We start from the raw sequence: 17,101 nt of genomic DNA on the forward strand, positions 1-17,101 counted from the left end.
TTCAGGAAGAGTAAGACAAGGTAACACAGACTAATCCTCATGGAGGGATCAGAAGTGGAGAGAATCAGAAGTTGCAGAAATGTTGAAAACGAGTTATCTCCATCACAGGTACTAGCCTCCATAGTATCCAAGACATCTTCAATGAGCAGTGCCTTAGGAAGCCAGCATCCATCGTTAAGGATGCCCACTTCACATTGTTGCCATCAGGAAGGAGGTACAGAAGCCTCGAGGTACACACTCAGCAATTCAGGTCCAGCTTCTTCCACATTGCCATCAAAATTCTAAATGGACATTGGACCCATTAACACTACTTTACTACTTTTTTTATTTCTGTTATTTTTGCACTTCGTATTTTAACGTATATTTAATAGACATATATATACTTAATGTAACTCAGTTTTTTTTCTTCATTATTTATTTATCATGTGTTTCATTGCACCGCTGGCGTAAAGTTAACAGATTTCAAGACATATGCCAATGTTATTAAATCTGATTCTTATTCTGATCTAGAAGAACTGAAAAGAAATGTCAAAACAAGATGACCACATGAATGCAGATATCATGGCAAGAACTATAGAATTCACCGAGGAAAATGCCTGTGCTCCATTATGGAGAAGGACAACATCAGAGATAGATTTTTGACACAGAGAGTGGGGCAAAGGGACTTGGGAGTCCTAAAGGTTAACGTGCAAGCTGAGTCGGTGGCAACAAAGACAAAAGCAATGTTAGCATTCATTTACAGAGAACTAGAATATAGAAGCAATGAGATAATGCTGAGGTTTTATAAGGCACTAGTCAGACCACATTTGGAATATTGCAAGCAAAGATCCAAGTCTTAATGAAGTCTTAAGCCTAGAAGTTAGATTAGAAAAACACACTCATATCCGTTCCTTCAAAGTTCAAAATTCAAATTAAATTTATCCATATATACACACAAACCATATACAACTTGAGATTTGTTTTCTTGGAAGCAGCACCTTACACAAATGTCACACAGTTAACGTGCTTTCAAAATGTTTGAAAATATTTGTGCCTATTTCTATTAAAATTTGGTAGTAAGAAAGGCAAATGAAACATTAGCATTCACTTCCAGGGGACTTGGAGGTAATGCTAAGACTTTATAAGGCATTGGTCAGACCACATATGGTGTATTGTGAACAGCTTTGGACCCCTGTCTATTAAAAAAAAAATGTGCCAGCATCGTAAAGAGTTCAGGGAGGTTTACAAGTATGATCCTGGGCAGGAAACAGTTAATGGTGGCTTTGGGTCTGTACTCACTAGAGGTTAGAAAAATGAGGTGGCATCTCATTGAAACTCATTGAATTTTGAAAGGCCTAGATAGACTGGATTTGGAGAGGATGTTTCCAGTAGTGGGAGAGTCTAGGAACAGAGAGCATAGCCTCAGACTAGAAGGACATCCTTTCAGAACAGAGATGATGAGGTATTTCCTCAGCTAGGGAGTGGTCCATCATTGCCACAGGCAGCTGGGAAGGATAAGTCAGTGGGTATGTTTATAACAGAAGTTTCTACGCTCTAGATTAATAAGGACATCAAAAGTTATAGGGAGAAGGCAGGAGAATAGGCTTGAGAGGGTATCAGTCTTGATGGAATGGTGGAGCAGACTTGATGGGCCAAGTAGCCTAATTCTGCTCCTATGACAAGGTCTTGTTGCTCACTTGGAAGTAGAAAAGCACCAATGCATTCACTAAGACATAAAGAGACAATTAATATTATTTATTACTCAAAAGATGCCAGTCAACTTCACATTGATCTATGACGACGAAAGAGACCATTTACCCCATTGCGCCTATGCCATTAGAGCAATCCCACCAGGTCCTCCCCTCCACTCATTTCCCTGTAAGCTATCCTTTCCCATTAACATCCCCCGTTCTACTATCATCTATCGACATTGGGAGCAGTTACTAAATCTCATTAACCTAATAACCAGGTGTCTTTGGGACGTGGGAGGTAACCGAAACCCATTCCATCACAAGGAGAAAGCGTTCACTGTACACTGATAGCACCCTGGGATTCAACATTGACCCCAGACTGCTGGAACTGTGAGATATCTACACTAACAGCACAGTGAGGTAAATGTTAATTTGCACATAAATTTAAAGCATTTCCCACTCTTTGGGTGCCATCTTTTTCATTGACAATGAAATCCTGCCAGAAATCTACAAGCACAACCATTCATTTCTTGAATACACAGTGTCTAACATACAGTATAAGAAACCTAACTCGTAGGTTATCAAAGGAGTTGCAATCTACCCAGTCCTTTACTTGATAACCACAATGCTGCTTGCTCAACTATTGCTCAAAAACTTCATTCTTAATTTTTAAATCAAGTGCTTAATCTCATTAACATTTGAATCATTAAACTGGTTCCTGGTTGCCAAAATATCAAAAGCGACTGCAAGCGACATTTTAATTATGTTTAGACATTTCAGTGTGGTGAGTTGGAGTTGTGTCGGTGGATATTCTTTCTCTAAGCTCTCTTCTTCACACCCACAAATTCCAGTCAAAACTTCCACTGATCTCAGGGGCAGGAAAAAGAGACAATATTTTAAAAGATGAAATAAAATTAATTGAAATACTTCATTTATTCCTTACCAAAGATTTACAGCAAGGGACTTACATTAGTAGATTTTAAACACGAGGAAATCTGCAGATGCTGGAAATTCAAGCAACACACACAAAATGCTGGTGGAACACAGCAGGCCAGGCAGCATCTATAGGGAGAAGCACTGTCGACGTTTCGGGCCGAGACCCTTTATCAGGACTGTAATTTGATCAGTGCAAATTGCAATTTGATTTTAAAGCATCATTTATTTGATCAGTGCTCAGTAATTTTTACCAAATTGTGTAAGTTCAATATTATCATACGCTCAAAACTAATCCATAAGCTGCAAGACCTAGACTTCAATACTTCCTTACGCAACTGAATCCTAGATTTTCTCACTTGCAGACACTGGTCAATTCAGATTGGCAACAATGCTTCTTCCACAATTTCCATCAACACATTAGCCTCCTGCTCTACTAGCTTTTTCTTATGACTGTGAGGCTAGGCACAGCACCAAAGTTATATTTAAGTTTGCTGATGGCACCATGATCATTGACCAAATCAAAGGAGATGACAAATCAGCCTATAGAAAGAGGATCGGAAATCTGGCTGAATGATGCCACAATAATAAGCTTTCACTGAACTCAGCAAAACCAAATACCAGATTATTGACTGCAGGAGAAAGAAATCAGAGTTCCATGAGGCAGTCCTCACCAGAGAATCAAAGGTGGAGGTGGACAGCGACTTTAAAACCCTCCACATTGTTATCTCAGAGGATAGGGGTCCAGTGTCTGAATGCAATTACAAAGAAAGCATTCTACTTTCTTAGAAGTTTGCGAAGATTTGGCATACCATCTAAAACTTTGCCAAACTTCTATAGATGTGTGGTGGAGAGTATATTGGTCGGTTGCATTACAGCCTGGTACGGAAACACCGATCCCATTGAACAGAAAATCCCACAAAGAGTAGTGGATACAGCCCAGTCCATCGCAGGTAAAGCCCTCCCCACCAGTGTGTATATCAACAAGTGCTGTTGCAGGAAAGCAGCATCCATCATCAAAGTCCCCCACCATCCAGGCCATGCTCTCTTCTCACAGCTGTCATCAGGCAGAAGGTTCAGAAGCCTCAGGATCCACACCACCAGGTTCAGGAGTTATTGTAACCCCTCAACGGTCAAGAGGGGATATCATCCCAACACTGAACTATTCCCACAACCTATGGAGTCACCTTCAAGGATTTGTCATCTCATACTCTTAATATTTATTGCTTATTTATTACCATTATTTTATATCTTTTTGTATTTGCACAGTTTGTTTAAAATCAATCTCAGGGTTTTATATTGTGAACATATATGTACATTGATAATAAATTTACTTTGAACTTTTTGTTTATGCTCAGTTTGTTGTCTTTTGCACATAGGTTGTTTGTCCATCTTGTTGTGTGTGTCTTTTGTTATTGATTCTATTGTGTTTCTTTGTATTTACTTTGAATAGCCCATAAGAAAAAGAATCTCAGGGTAGGATACGGTGACATATATGTAGTTAGATAATACATTTACTTTGAAGTTTCTTTGCTCAATTCACGGTGCTGTGGAAAAACATTACATCTTGATTGTTCTGTGTGATTAGATATCCGATACCAATGCCAGCCTGTGCTTAATGATGAGGTACTGTTTGTATTTTGAAGCTTAGTCTCACGTTTCTCACATGTCCAACACCATGTTGCATCCCTAATGTTTCAAAAAAGCAAATTTTGCTTTGTACAGATTAGAGCATTCTTCTGATCAGATACTTGTAGCAGTAACATCTGGGATCACTGCTGTTACCCAGGCATTCCATCCTTATTATTATTCCAGAGCAGGTATTCCCAACCTTTTTTATGCCATGCACACAAAATGCTGGAGGAACTCAGCAGACCAGGCAGCATCTACAGAAAAGAGTAGACAGTTGGCGTTTTGGGCTTAGACCCCCTCATCAGTCCTGTTTACTCATGTCGACTGTTTACTCTTTTCCATAGATGCTTCCTGGCCTGCTGAGCACCTCCAGCATTTTGTGTGTGTTGGTTTGGATTTCCAGCATCTGCAGATTTTCTCATGTATTTTTAAGCCATGGAGCCTTACCATTAACCGAGGAGTCCATGGACTCCAGGTTGGGAACCCCTGCTCCAGAGTATACTGCTGTTCCTGTTGAAAACAGCAGAAATTCTTCTTGTTCTTTCTGTCAGTTCCATATAATTGAATAAATAAAAGAAAGGCAGTAAAGGGAAGTGTCACATGAAACTTCCTGAAAAATCTAAGAGCCTCTCAAATTCAACAATCTTAGATCACGTTAACAATTTTAGACAGAGGCACTTAATATCACACTCTATATTCCCTGGCATCACATGGTAATCTCTGTGGGTTTTCTACAAAAGGCTGATGGAGTCTCCAGGGGTAAATCAGCAGATTAGTATTAGATTCCTGGCTCCAATTAACCTTTAATTTGACTGATATTTCTTATCCCCCTCCTTTCCAATTGAAATCCCTGGTAAGGGTACGTCATGCATGGTCCCAAGGATTATGTCACAGAGAGTTTTTTTAATTGAAAGGAAAGATAAAGGTATGTAATCCTGCGAGGATTACAATTGCCCTATTTCATTGCAAGCTTTGCAAGACAGAATTTCCCGGCCTCTTTTTCAGTTCACTTAAAGGGCAGAATATCTGAGTGTCGGGATTGTGACAAGATGCAGGAAACATTCCGCATCTTAGCAATTCATTTGGACAGCGTTTTGCCAATAGCCTGCTTCATGGTTTATTTCAGATGTTATTTTTGCCATTATTTTACCTCCCAGAAGCACAATGATATGCCAAGCTCTGGCATATTAAATTCACTCCATTCTTGAGGGACAAATATATCACCATAATTATAAAGGATCAACTGCTTCTTCAACTACTTGCTGTCATTGTGACCTGTGAAACAATTAAATGTGTTATTTACTAACAGAAACAAAGTCTCCTTAAACACTCTAAATTTAAATTTATTATTATTGTTTCATTGATTTCATGCTAATCGGGTTAGATTTTGTTTTCTTGTCTTTTAATAAAGATCAAATTACTGTAAACCTCTGTTATTAAATCATATTTATCCATTAAATTAATCTAGTTGACTATGCCCAGCGTATATTTTGTCCATTATAATTCAAAGGTCACCACTTTAAGCACTGTACATCAGGTTTTGCTTGTGCAGTTGTACAAATTCATTTCAACTCAAAATACAATCCAATAAAACAAAACTGCTTAATTTAAAATACACAAGGAACTATCAATCCATCAGCTGTAACCCACACATTTTGTAAGCAATTTCTGATTGCTATTTCTGGCATCTTGCTGAGCACAAATCAACGTAGGCAACTACACCCTATTAGTGTTGCTCCGGTTATTAAGAGCTTTGGGATTCTTGCAAGCCCCCATAAAAAATTCAACATCAAACAATTAATCAAGACTGAACAAGTAGGAGAGAAATGAATAAAAACATGGAAAAGTTTATACTGACTTTGATCTCAGGACCCAACTGATCAGTTTTTAAAAAATGAAATAAGAAAATTACACTGACAAAAAAAATTATAAAGTCCTATCCACATTTTACAATATCTACCTATTAATGCATGTAGCAGTGTTGTCATAAGAGGATTACTTAGTTTCAGTTCAGAAGGCTTATATTTATTTGTACCTGTGCTTATACCAAAATCTTGTGAAATGTTACAGACAGTTTGATAATTCACAGAGCACGTCAGGATTTGGTCTACTGACCCTAGAAGAGTTGACTTGAAATCTAAGCTCTATGATACATCTTTAAGACATGAATCAGAAAACGATTGTTCCACAACAAAGTGCCAGTCAAGTGTTAGTATATAATCCAGTACTTGCATTTACTTTCTGTACATTGGACCAACATTTCAGTTCACCAAAGATGGCAGTTAAGTGTATGGCTCATAATGAATTAGTCAAGACAACTCAAATTAAGTTGAATTATTATCATATGCCCGAGTACAGTGAGGTACAGGTACAATGAAAAACTTGCTTTTGGCAGCATCATAGGCACGTAGGCTCAGACAACACGGGGAACTAAATTATACATAAATAAGAATGTGAGAACAAAACATTAGTGTAAAGCAAAGACAAGCCCCCAGTAATGCAAGAGGTAGTCCGTAGTGTTGCAATGCTGTGGTAGGATTCAATGACAGGAGGAAAGAATCTGTTTCTCAACCTGGTGGTGTGGGATTTCGGCAGTGGGAAGATGCCAAGACCCTGGATGGTGAGGGTCCTTGATGATAAATGCCATTTTCATGAAGCATTTCATGTAGCTGCTTTCAACACTGAGAAGTGTTATGTCCATGAGGAACCAGGCTGTATCTACCATCCTCTGCAGCCTCTTGCCATCCTTTGCATTAGGATTTCACATACCTGTTGATCAATCTATAAAACTCGACCCATGAAAGTCTGGAACCCTTGAGAGAAGAATAATCTATCCAATCTGTGTGATGTTCACAGGATCTCCAAAGAAAAGTACATTTGTGGCCTGGTAATCTACATACAGTAGCATGGAAATGAATAGGAGTTCAGTCTTAGTAAACTATATGTTGCAAATTTCCATCATATCAATCAGTATGCCAACTTCAAAGTTGCATTACATGTTGGTGGTGGGCTTTACCTTGCTATGCACATGACATATTATTCTATCATCAACGATTCCTCTAATAAAGTGATGGTTATATCCATGGCCACGTTAGGACCAACAAAGAATCAATGTCAATTTATGTTACAAGAAAAAAGAAGTTCAAAATAAGTTGATGCTTTTCACTCCCAATACCACTGTGTTAATTAATATCCGCAGCCTCATGTTCTGGAAGTCTACAACACCTCTAAGTGATGCCTACAATTTGCCTTTTGCACTGACAGTCACATGTTACCAGTCTCAGTGTATTTGATGGACTCAGTAGTTCTTTATTTAAATAATACCTAATGCCTCTCACTATCAATTGTGTCCTTGAACTTCAATTACTCCCAGTTCATCTGGACAGAGGAGATAAGTACATTTTCAGAGGGTATGATTACTCCTTCATAATCTCCTCGGTAGCAATGAAACCTAATTAACAAGGTGCTCTATCACATTAAGACAGTTTGACACAAACTACATTGTTTTTAATATGGTGTGTTTCACATAATTTTGTTACGGAGAATTTTTATGTTCATCAAGTTGAGAGGATTTGACCCTGAGAAATGGAAAAAACCTTCCATTTCAGGCAATTAACATTTCCATTTCAAAACTATATGCTTAATACCAACCTTGGAAAGGCAACCCCCTCCACTGGATAGTGGCGTTTTTAACATTCCATATCAATCAGCACAAATCCCCTCATATACTTAATTTCTGCTACTTTGGGAATAATTATAGCCAACAGATCAAGGAAATAATTCTGAGTGGGCAGAGTTTTCTCCACACCATTCATTCGCCAGGTTAGTGTGGAGCTGGACAGGGGGTAACTTGGTGACTTTTATTTTATTTCTTCAGAGATGCAATGTAGAACAGGTATTTCTGGCCTATCAAGTTGCACTGCCCAGCAACCCACCTATTTTTAACACTAGCCTAATCACAGGACAATTCACAATGACCAGTTGACCTACTAACCAGTACATCTTTGGATTGTGGGAGAAAACCAGACCATCTGGAGGAAATCCGTGAGTTCACAGGGAGAACATATAAATTACTTACAGGCAGTGCCAGGATTGAACTTAGAACTCTGGAACACCCCGGGCTGCGTCAGCATTGCACTGAACGCTATGCTACCATATCTGCATATTAATAATGAAAGTAAAGCTTTCACAAGAGTTTAATTGCCATGGAATTCATATGCTTACAAAGGCAGAAAAACTCAAGCCACAATGTTAAGGGAGAAATGACAGGATCGGATTTTTACAGAAATTTGAGGAGAATATGTTGGCAAAGGACCAAAAGTTTAATGAAGATATTCTGTATTTACTATTGGGACTGACAGAGGTAATAAACAAAGGTCCACAGAGGCTTTATATAGGTTAAGATGCCAGAGCTTTCATGGAAAACCACATCAAGGTGGATTGGATTCAAAGTGTAGACTACATCTTCTGAAAGGAGAATCGGTGGTATTGAATTTCACTTGCTACTTAAAATAACATCACAAAGCAGTGGTACAAGGGAAAGGTCAACAGGGCAAGAACAGGTGACTGAAATAAAAGAGGAAAGACTTCTGGAAGGCCATCAAGAAGAATGATTCCCAACTCTTGCAGGTTATGGCTGATTTGCTAAGGCACAGTCAGATACAAAAAAAAAGTGTCCAAGAAACTGCATATGAAGATATGTGATCATGTGGATTGAATGTGTGTTAAATTACCAGAATAATGGGCAGCACAGGCTAAGTGAAAATAAATTAAAAGTTATTGAAGGTAAACATGACTCTGCAACTCTGTGGTGAAAGACTTTACATTAGTGTTAACCAGGTCAGCAGAAGCAACCACAGTGAGTGTAAACATTGAAGCTGTTAAGAAGGGTAATTTTAGAGTGAGATTTCAGGATTAGAAGTGGTAGACCAGATTTGGTTTGATGAAATGTTGGAAAGCTGTGAAGAGAACACAAGGTTAGTGAGAAGGAAGTCCCCGAAAGGTTTAATGACATGGGAGAAATAACTTTAGGAGCAGGAAGTTGAAACTGGATGACTGAGGAGAGTTCATCCGAGAGCGTGCACACTTCTTCTGTGCTGGATGTGTGAGTGGAAAGTGCAAGAAAAACTTTTCTTTCTAGATGGTAAAAAAAAAATAAGAAATTTCTATTTAGGGCAAGGGTGAAAATCACACACATATGAAAGTGCATTGTGTTAATGCTGGATTTCTTACTGTCTGTCAGAGCAAGATACCCCAATCATTATAAACAAAGTCAAATAAGTCACTGATCCTAAATGTAAATAAAGGTGGAAGCCAGATGCACAGGTACATGCAGCCACATTAAGGGAAGATATTCTGCAAAATATTTTAAGATACTCATTTAAGCAGTGACACAGTAATAGTTAAAAGCTCTAAATCAGCCTTTCTCAAACATTTTGCCCTGGAGGAACCCTTGAAATAATTTTCAGGTCTCAGGGAACCCCTGCATAAAAATTATTTTATCTCAAGCTCATGGTATGTTAGCATGAGTTGTAGATATAATAATCCAAAAATAAGTGACAATGCTCTTTTCGCAGGAGTCGCTGTTTAGTGCCATCTTAACTCCACCCCTTTTGAGTAGAGAATGAATTTTTAGCCAACCTCTCTTGAAAAAGATATAGTTAAGCTTAGTTTACCTTTCTTGAAATTACCCTTTCTTTCTCTTTCATAAATTTTAGAAACTCATAAGGCAAACACAATAAATTTCTCAATTCTCAGTCAAACTTGAGACAAGCACACATGGATTTCACCTTCAGCTGAAAGGAGATGATTTCTGGCATTGTTCTTGATGCTCGTTAAACAAGAAGAAGCTTGCTCACACACGAAAGAAGTTGAAAACTGGAGCAAAATGTTCATTGCTTTCCTATGAATGACGTAACGCTCTTCTTTCTCAGAAAATTAGAACTTTTGTCCAGGGGCAGGTCAGGAAATCTCATTTTGAGTGCACGATCAGAATGCAGCTCACAAAGTTCTTCCTCTTCTCACAAAGTCAACTTCTCAGGCTGAGCATAAAATTCGGAGAAAGGATCCCTCACCTAATCACATGCTTGTATTGAAAGGGAGGAAAAATACTGTTCAGTTTTGTTCTGCATTTCTTCCAGGTGGTTTTCAATAACAGTCGAGACCTTTTGATATCCTTCCTCACTCTCAAGCCCAAGCAGCAGTGGAAACATTTCAATATTTCCTTTTGCAGTAGGACGTTTCCAAAGATATACTTTCATTTTAAGTCCAAGAGTCTTGCCACTTGAAGTCAAAACATTTTCTCCAGGGCCTTGCAGAGACTTGTTCAACTGGTTCATACGATGAAAAATCTCTGTTAGGTGGGGTAATTTCTCCAACCATTCTTCATCTTCAGAGCTCTTAGCAAAATCTGGCCTAATATTTTTTTGAAGGTACTCCTGCAAATTACCTTTCAGCTCAAACACCCTATTAAGAACCCTTACTCTGCTAAGCCATTGGATTTCTGTATGTAGCAGGAAACTAATGTGCTCTTTGTTCAAGTTTTCACACAGATTTTTTTAAACATACTAGAGTGAACTAGTCTTAAAGCTACTAACTAACTTGCTTCCTGAGCCCTTTTACTGAATGCGACTTTATTTTTAAAATGTGGTCCCCCTTTTCAAGAATGTCAGATATGAAAATCCTGGTAATGATAGACCCAAGAGCCTAACGTCAGTAATAGGGAAGATAGTGGGAAAAACTTCTGAGGGAGAGGGTTATTGATCACTTGGATAGCAAGTTTTGTCAAAAGTAGGTCTTATCTGATCAAGTTGATTGAATAATTTGAAGAGGTGGCAAGGTGTAATACTGGGGGTAGGTCAGTAGATGTGATTTACTTTGACTTCAGTAAATTCGTTCATAAGTCCCAAAAGGGAGATTGATTCAAAAGGTTGAGATCCACAGGATCCAGGACAAGTTGGCAAATGAGATGTAGAACTGGCTTAGCAATAGGAGACAGAGGGTGATGGTGCAGCGTTGGTTTTACAGTTTGATGCCTGTGACTAGTGGCATCCCACAGGGATCAGTGCTGGTGTCCATGCTGTTTGTATTATAAATGACTTGGGTATAGATGTGGGAAGCAAGATCAGTAAGCTTGCACTATCTGTAGATTAGCAGTTTTGTAGATGGTATGGAAATTAGTTTAATCTGTCAAGAGTTATTGATGTTTTGTTGAAATAGGCTGAGAAATAGCAGATAAATCCAGACAAATATGAGACAATGCATCTTGGGAGCTCTATTGAGGTGAGGACATAGACTGTGAATGGTGGTGTCTTAGGGTGCATCGAGGAACTGAGGAATCTCAGAGTTCAAGTGCATAGATCATTGAATATGGCCACACACAAAGAAAACATGGATTGAAAGGCATATGGAACACTGACCTTCGTTACTCAGGGTACTGAAGTACAGGGTTAGGCTCCAGCTTCCTAAAACTTGACTAGACCTCAGCCGGAGTACTGTGCACTGTTCTATTCACAGAGGTATAGGAGAGATGTGATGGACAAGGTGCAGAGGGGATTTATATGGATGGTTTATGGAATGGAGCAGTTCTATGATGAGAGAGTGGAGTGGCTATATCTGTTCTCCCTGGAGCGGAGGAGCTACAGAGAGGTCATGATACAGGTATATAAAATTATGAGGTGTATACTTAGACTGCAGAAATCAGGGGTCTGGAATGTATTGACTTGGAGTGTAGTTAAAGCTGAGTCACTGACAGCATTTAAGAAGATATCATTCTGGAAGAATGCTCAAATTGCTTAAACATAGAAAGCTGTGGTATAAGTGTTGCGTCTCAAGGTGCAGATGCTGGGAGATGGGACCTGGCAGACAAAATGGGCCATGGTTGAGTCTGGACAAGATGGGTCAGAATGCTGTACAATTCTATGAATCTAACCCCAATCACCCTCAGTTTGCTGCTGTTGATGTCAATTATGTGCCATATTCTTCTGTAAAAGAGAGGAAAGTAGGTCACCAAGTGTCTTGCAATCTGTTTGGGTGGTGTGCTTGCCATGGTTGAATATTTGGCAGTGAGGTGTGGATGGTTACTGCCTGTGGGAATGATGGAATAACTGCATAACTGTATGAAGCATAACTGGTGGCACTTGTCAGCAGGTGGGAGATGGGACTATATCATGTTCAAAGTATATTTATTATCAAAGTATGTATGCAATATACAACTCTGAGATTCATCTTCTCGAAAGACAGTCACAAAACAAAGGAACGCGATTGGACCTGTTCAAAGAAAAGCATCAAACACCACCCCCACCCCACACGCAAAAAAAATCACGCAAGCAGCAACAAGAACATCAACACCCCCCCCCATGGGAAAATAATATTTGTACAAACAGCAACAAGACATCAATAGACCACCCCCCACCCATCCCCAAGTAACAAATTGGGCAGGCAGCAACAAGAACAAGTGAAAACACGTGGTATAAAAACACAAAATCGGAAGAGTTCAATCGAGCTACAGTCCAATCCAGCATGTGAGACTCAGAATGCTGATACTGAGAGGAGGGAATTGTTGTTGTATTCACTGCCATTTTACTTCTTCATTCTTTTAGGATGTGGCATCACCGCTACAGCCTGTCTGTGAAACCACTACCGCTCAACCGTCAGGCTCTCGAACAAAAGAGGATATCTACACCCACTTGCCCTTCCATGGAGACGTTCCCACAAACAACCAATGATCTCACTTTAAGGACTCTTTATCCTATTATTTCACATTCTTGTTATTTATTGCTATTTATTTATATTTGCATTTGCACAGTTTGTTGTTCATTGATCCTGTTAACAGTTACTGTTCTATAGATCGGCTGCAGGAGAAACAATGTCAGGGTTGTATGTGGCGACATGAGTGCACTCTGATAATAAAGTTTGTTGTTCACTGATTCTGTTCTACAGATTTGCTGAGTATGCCCACAGGAAAAACAATCTCAGGGTTGTATGTGGTGACATGCATGTACCTGATAATAATTTTTTCTTTGAACTTTGAACTGTGATATTGGGCAGAGAGACTTCCAAGCTTCACATGTGAACTTCAGTATCAACAAGGGAAGCATCTGTTATGGCACATGCTTCGTCATGGATAACAGTGCATCTGAGCTGAGATTTTGGAGCAGATTAACATAATTTTCTCAAAGCCTGCCCTAAACTCTCCAGATCATTAACAATGCCCCTTTGCTAGAAGGTATGCATATGTAATGAATTTAACCAACTCACAGGTAACCAACGTTACTATGGAATTAGAGTTTGAACCCATTGGAATTTTTCAGCTGCCCGGATCTGTCCTTTGCACACTTCATTTTTCAGATGCTGAGATGTTGTAGCTCCAGTTCCATTAATTCTTTGAGACTCAACAAGCTCAAAACCACTTTGATTTTGTAGTTCAGTCCTCCTTAATAATCATAATCATTTCACCAAAACAAAGCAGGCTGTGATAATCCTGCTGCACCACTCTCGTTCATGACTGAAACCCCTGAGCTAATTGAAGATTCTTCATCTTTTAAATTACTTCAACAGAAGAACAACTATCTGCAGCACTGTTCTACTTCAACATTATATTCCAGTCCCCACAGCTGCTTAAATACTTGAGCCAAGGGAGACTTTAACACATCTTACTGTTTAACAAAATCTAATGGTGCAAAATTACATCAGACATAATGGCCTTTCAACAGTGTTCATAAAACCTAATTAATCCTCCATAAGAATTTGTGTTTTTTTTAGCAAATTTATCTCCAGCAATAATGCTGTCAGAAGCAACACGGCATTTGCTTATTGAAACAGAGGCTTGTCCCATGGTAACAACTTCAAGCTAGAACTTTACAATTCAAAGGAAACCTGAAGGTCTCTCTAACATTATTTTTTGCATCAGTCACGAATTGAACTAATAGTACAAAAAAATTCTTTGATCCATGTTAGTTGAAAAGATTTTCAGTCCATTTGAGTTCCAGTCAAACAAGTCCTCTTTTTTAAAAGTCATTTTTTTCTTTATGTTCTTTCAAATTTCTACTGATTTTAACTTTGTTTAGACATGGTAAAACACTCACCTAAAAGCCTGTACCAACCAGGCTGTGACATCTATTTCAATTTCATGAGGTTAGTCTACATGCTGGATATCATCTTAGTTATCCTGGCAGAGTGTATAATAAAACCATTACTAACATAGATCCAAAAGACACGATCTTGACACAGGTCACGTGTGAATGAGGTTTCAGCACTTCATTTGAGCAATATGATTGAAATGATTCATATTACAATAGTTTTATTTTGTCTTAGCAATAACCAATCTGTCTACAGGTTTTCCAGAATCTGTTTGTCAATGTTCATTAAATGATGCTCTGTGTGGGAACAACACAGTATTTCTAAACTTCACTTTTTGGTAAATTTGAGATTGGGTAAAAATTGGACCCTTTGTCTGAAATACAAAATGTGATGAAATTAGGTACAAAACCATGGACGAAATAACTTTGATTATGAGTGATATTACAATAATTTGGAAATTAATGGCTCAACTGAAGAACAACAGATATCAACAGTTTTATTTATTTTTGGACATGTTCCATTCATCCACCAATACAACGAAAAGGTTACAAAGAAAAATCCAACATTGATCGGCCCTCACCCACATCTCCTCCATTTCCCAGACATCCGCACACACCACATCTTCCCACCGCCTTAACAGGCAGAGAGTTCCTCTTCTCCTCATCTACCACCCCATGAGTCCATATTCAACACATCATTCTTTGTGTCTTTCACCACCTTCGACAGAGTCCCACCACCAAACACATCTTTACCACCTCCTCCCCCCTCTGACTCTCTGCTTTCCACTCAGATTGGTCACTCTGTAATTCCCTTGTTGATTTGTCCCTGCAAGGAACGGTAATGCTCCTGCTTACCTCCACTGAGGGCCCCAAACAGTCCTTCCAGGTGAGGCAACACTTCACCGGTGAATCTGTTGGTATTGTCTACTGCATCCAGTGCTTCCGATGCCATCTCCTCTATATTCATGAGCCCCGATGTGAAATAGGGGAACGACATTATCTAGTACCTCAACTCCATCTGCCAAAAGAGGAATTTCCCAGTGGACAGCCATTTTAATTCCTACCCATTCCCTTTCCACATGTTGTTCCAGGCCTTCTCTTTTGCCGTGATGAGACCATGCTCAGGGTGGAGAAGCATCACCTCATATTCTGCCTAGGTAGCCTCCAACCATATGGCATGGATATTGATTTCTCTTTCCCTCTTCTTCTATTCCCCACTCCGGCCTCTTGCCTCTTCTCCTCGCTTTCCTATCACCACCCCCTGGTGCTCCTCCTCCTTCCATTTCTCCCATGGTCCTCTCCTTCCCTATCAGATTCCTTCTTTCCTAGGCTTTTACCTCTTCCCCCCCCCCCCCACTTGGTTTCACCTATCACCTTCTAGCTAGTCTCCTTCCCCTCCCTCCAGCTTTTCCATTCTGGCATCTTCTTCCTTCCTTCACATGTCCGTTCTAGTCCAAGCTATCAGCCATCATAAGACCTGTACAATACTTTGCTTTTTGCCTTCTTAGTAGCATTCTCTCTATTCCATTTTGTTATCGCTAAGGGTCAAGTCACGTCAGGAATAACTGATTGAATATGAAATTTCTTCATTTTAATTTTTTAATGAAAAGTGTAAGATCAATTTCAGTGTGCATGGGAGTAGCACAGATTACCGCAGCTTCACTAATAAATGGCAAGATTACTCAGGTCAGCGATGTTCTTCTGAAATTTTCCAGATGACAACATCTGTGTGTGGGTCTGTAACCATGTTCTTATAGTCAAGCAGCGGATGAAGTATGCTACACGGACTCAGGGCTTAGTAGTGGAAAATCATAGTGCTGCAAGGAACTGCCAACAAACCCTACATCATGGGTCAGCTTTCTTGGCTCCACATTGGTGCACTGTGGTGAAGAAGCTGGAAAGCCGCTTTACCCATCTGACTTCCTTCTTCAATACTGGACTCTGCATTAAGTTGATCTGAGAGGTTAATTACATTTTGTATCTGATCTTACCTCAGCCATTGAAATGGAATTGGCCGATCTGCATGGGAAAAGTAAAAATAAGGTTTTCATTTTTTTATTATTTTAATTCTTATTAAAAACTGTGTTGATTCTATCAGTTAAATGTCTCATAAATACATTTATTACTTTTAACGTTAAATTAGTTTCAACTGTTTAAATTATTCAAATATGCTTTAACAGTTAGAGACACATGAGACTGTAGATTCAGGAACCTGGAGCAACACACAAAGTGCTGGAGGAACTAGGCAGGTTCTGCTGCATTTATGGAGGGAAATGGATAGTTGATGTTTTGGACTGAGACTCTTAATCTGAACTGATGTTGATCCTTACTGATCAGGGACAGGGAGCTATAAGAAGGGAATAAGATGAGTCAGGGAGTGGGGCCTCAAGCTTCAGTCACCATTCACAAAAGTCTTTGCTTTGCAGGCTGGCCACAGTTCTGAGCTCTGGGATTGAAGTGACCCTCTTGGGTGGTCAAGGAATAGCATAGCTGCCATGGAGAATGTAAAGTGTAGGCTGGCCTGAGCCATTACTTTACTTTATTGTCACCAAACAATTGATACTAGAGTGTACAATCATCACAGCGATATTTGATTCTGCGCTTCGTGCTCCCTGGAGTACATTAATCGCCACTATCTAGTTAACTCTAAATATAACATGCTGACCAATGTCAGTGTGTCTAAATCAGATTGTGCACACTGAAGGAGGAACAGTAGTGTACTTACTGGGACTGCCGCCTCACAGTGGCAGGGACCTGGGATAATCCTGACCTTGGGCCCCGCCTGTG

This window comes from Hypanus sabinus, chromosome 28 (genome assembly GCF_030144855.1).
Source record: "Hypanus sabinus isolate sHypSab1 chromosome 28, sHypSab1.hap1, whole genome shotgun sequence".
Taxonomy (NCBI): domain Eukaryota; kingdom Metazoa; phylum Chordata; class Chondrichthyes; order Myliobatiformes; family Dasyatidae; genus Hypanus; species Hypanus sabinus.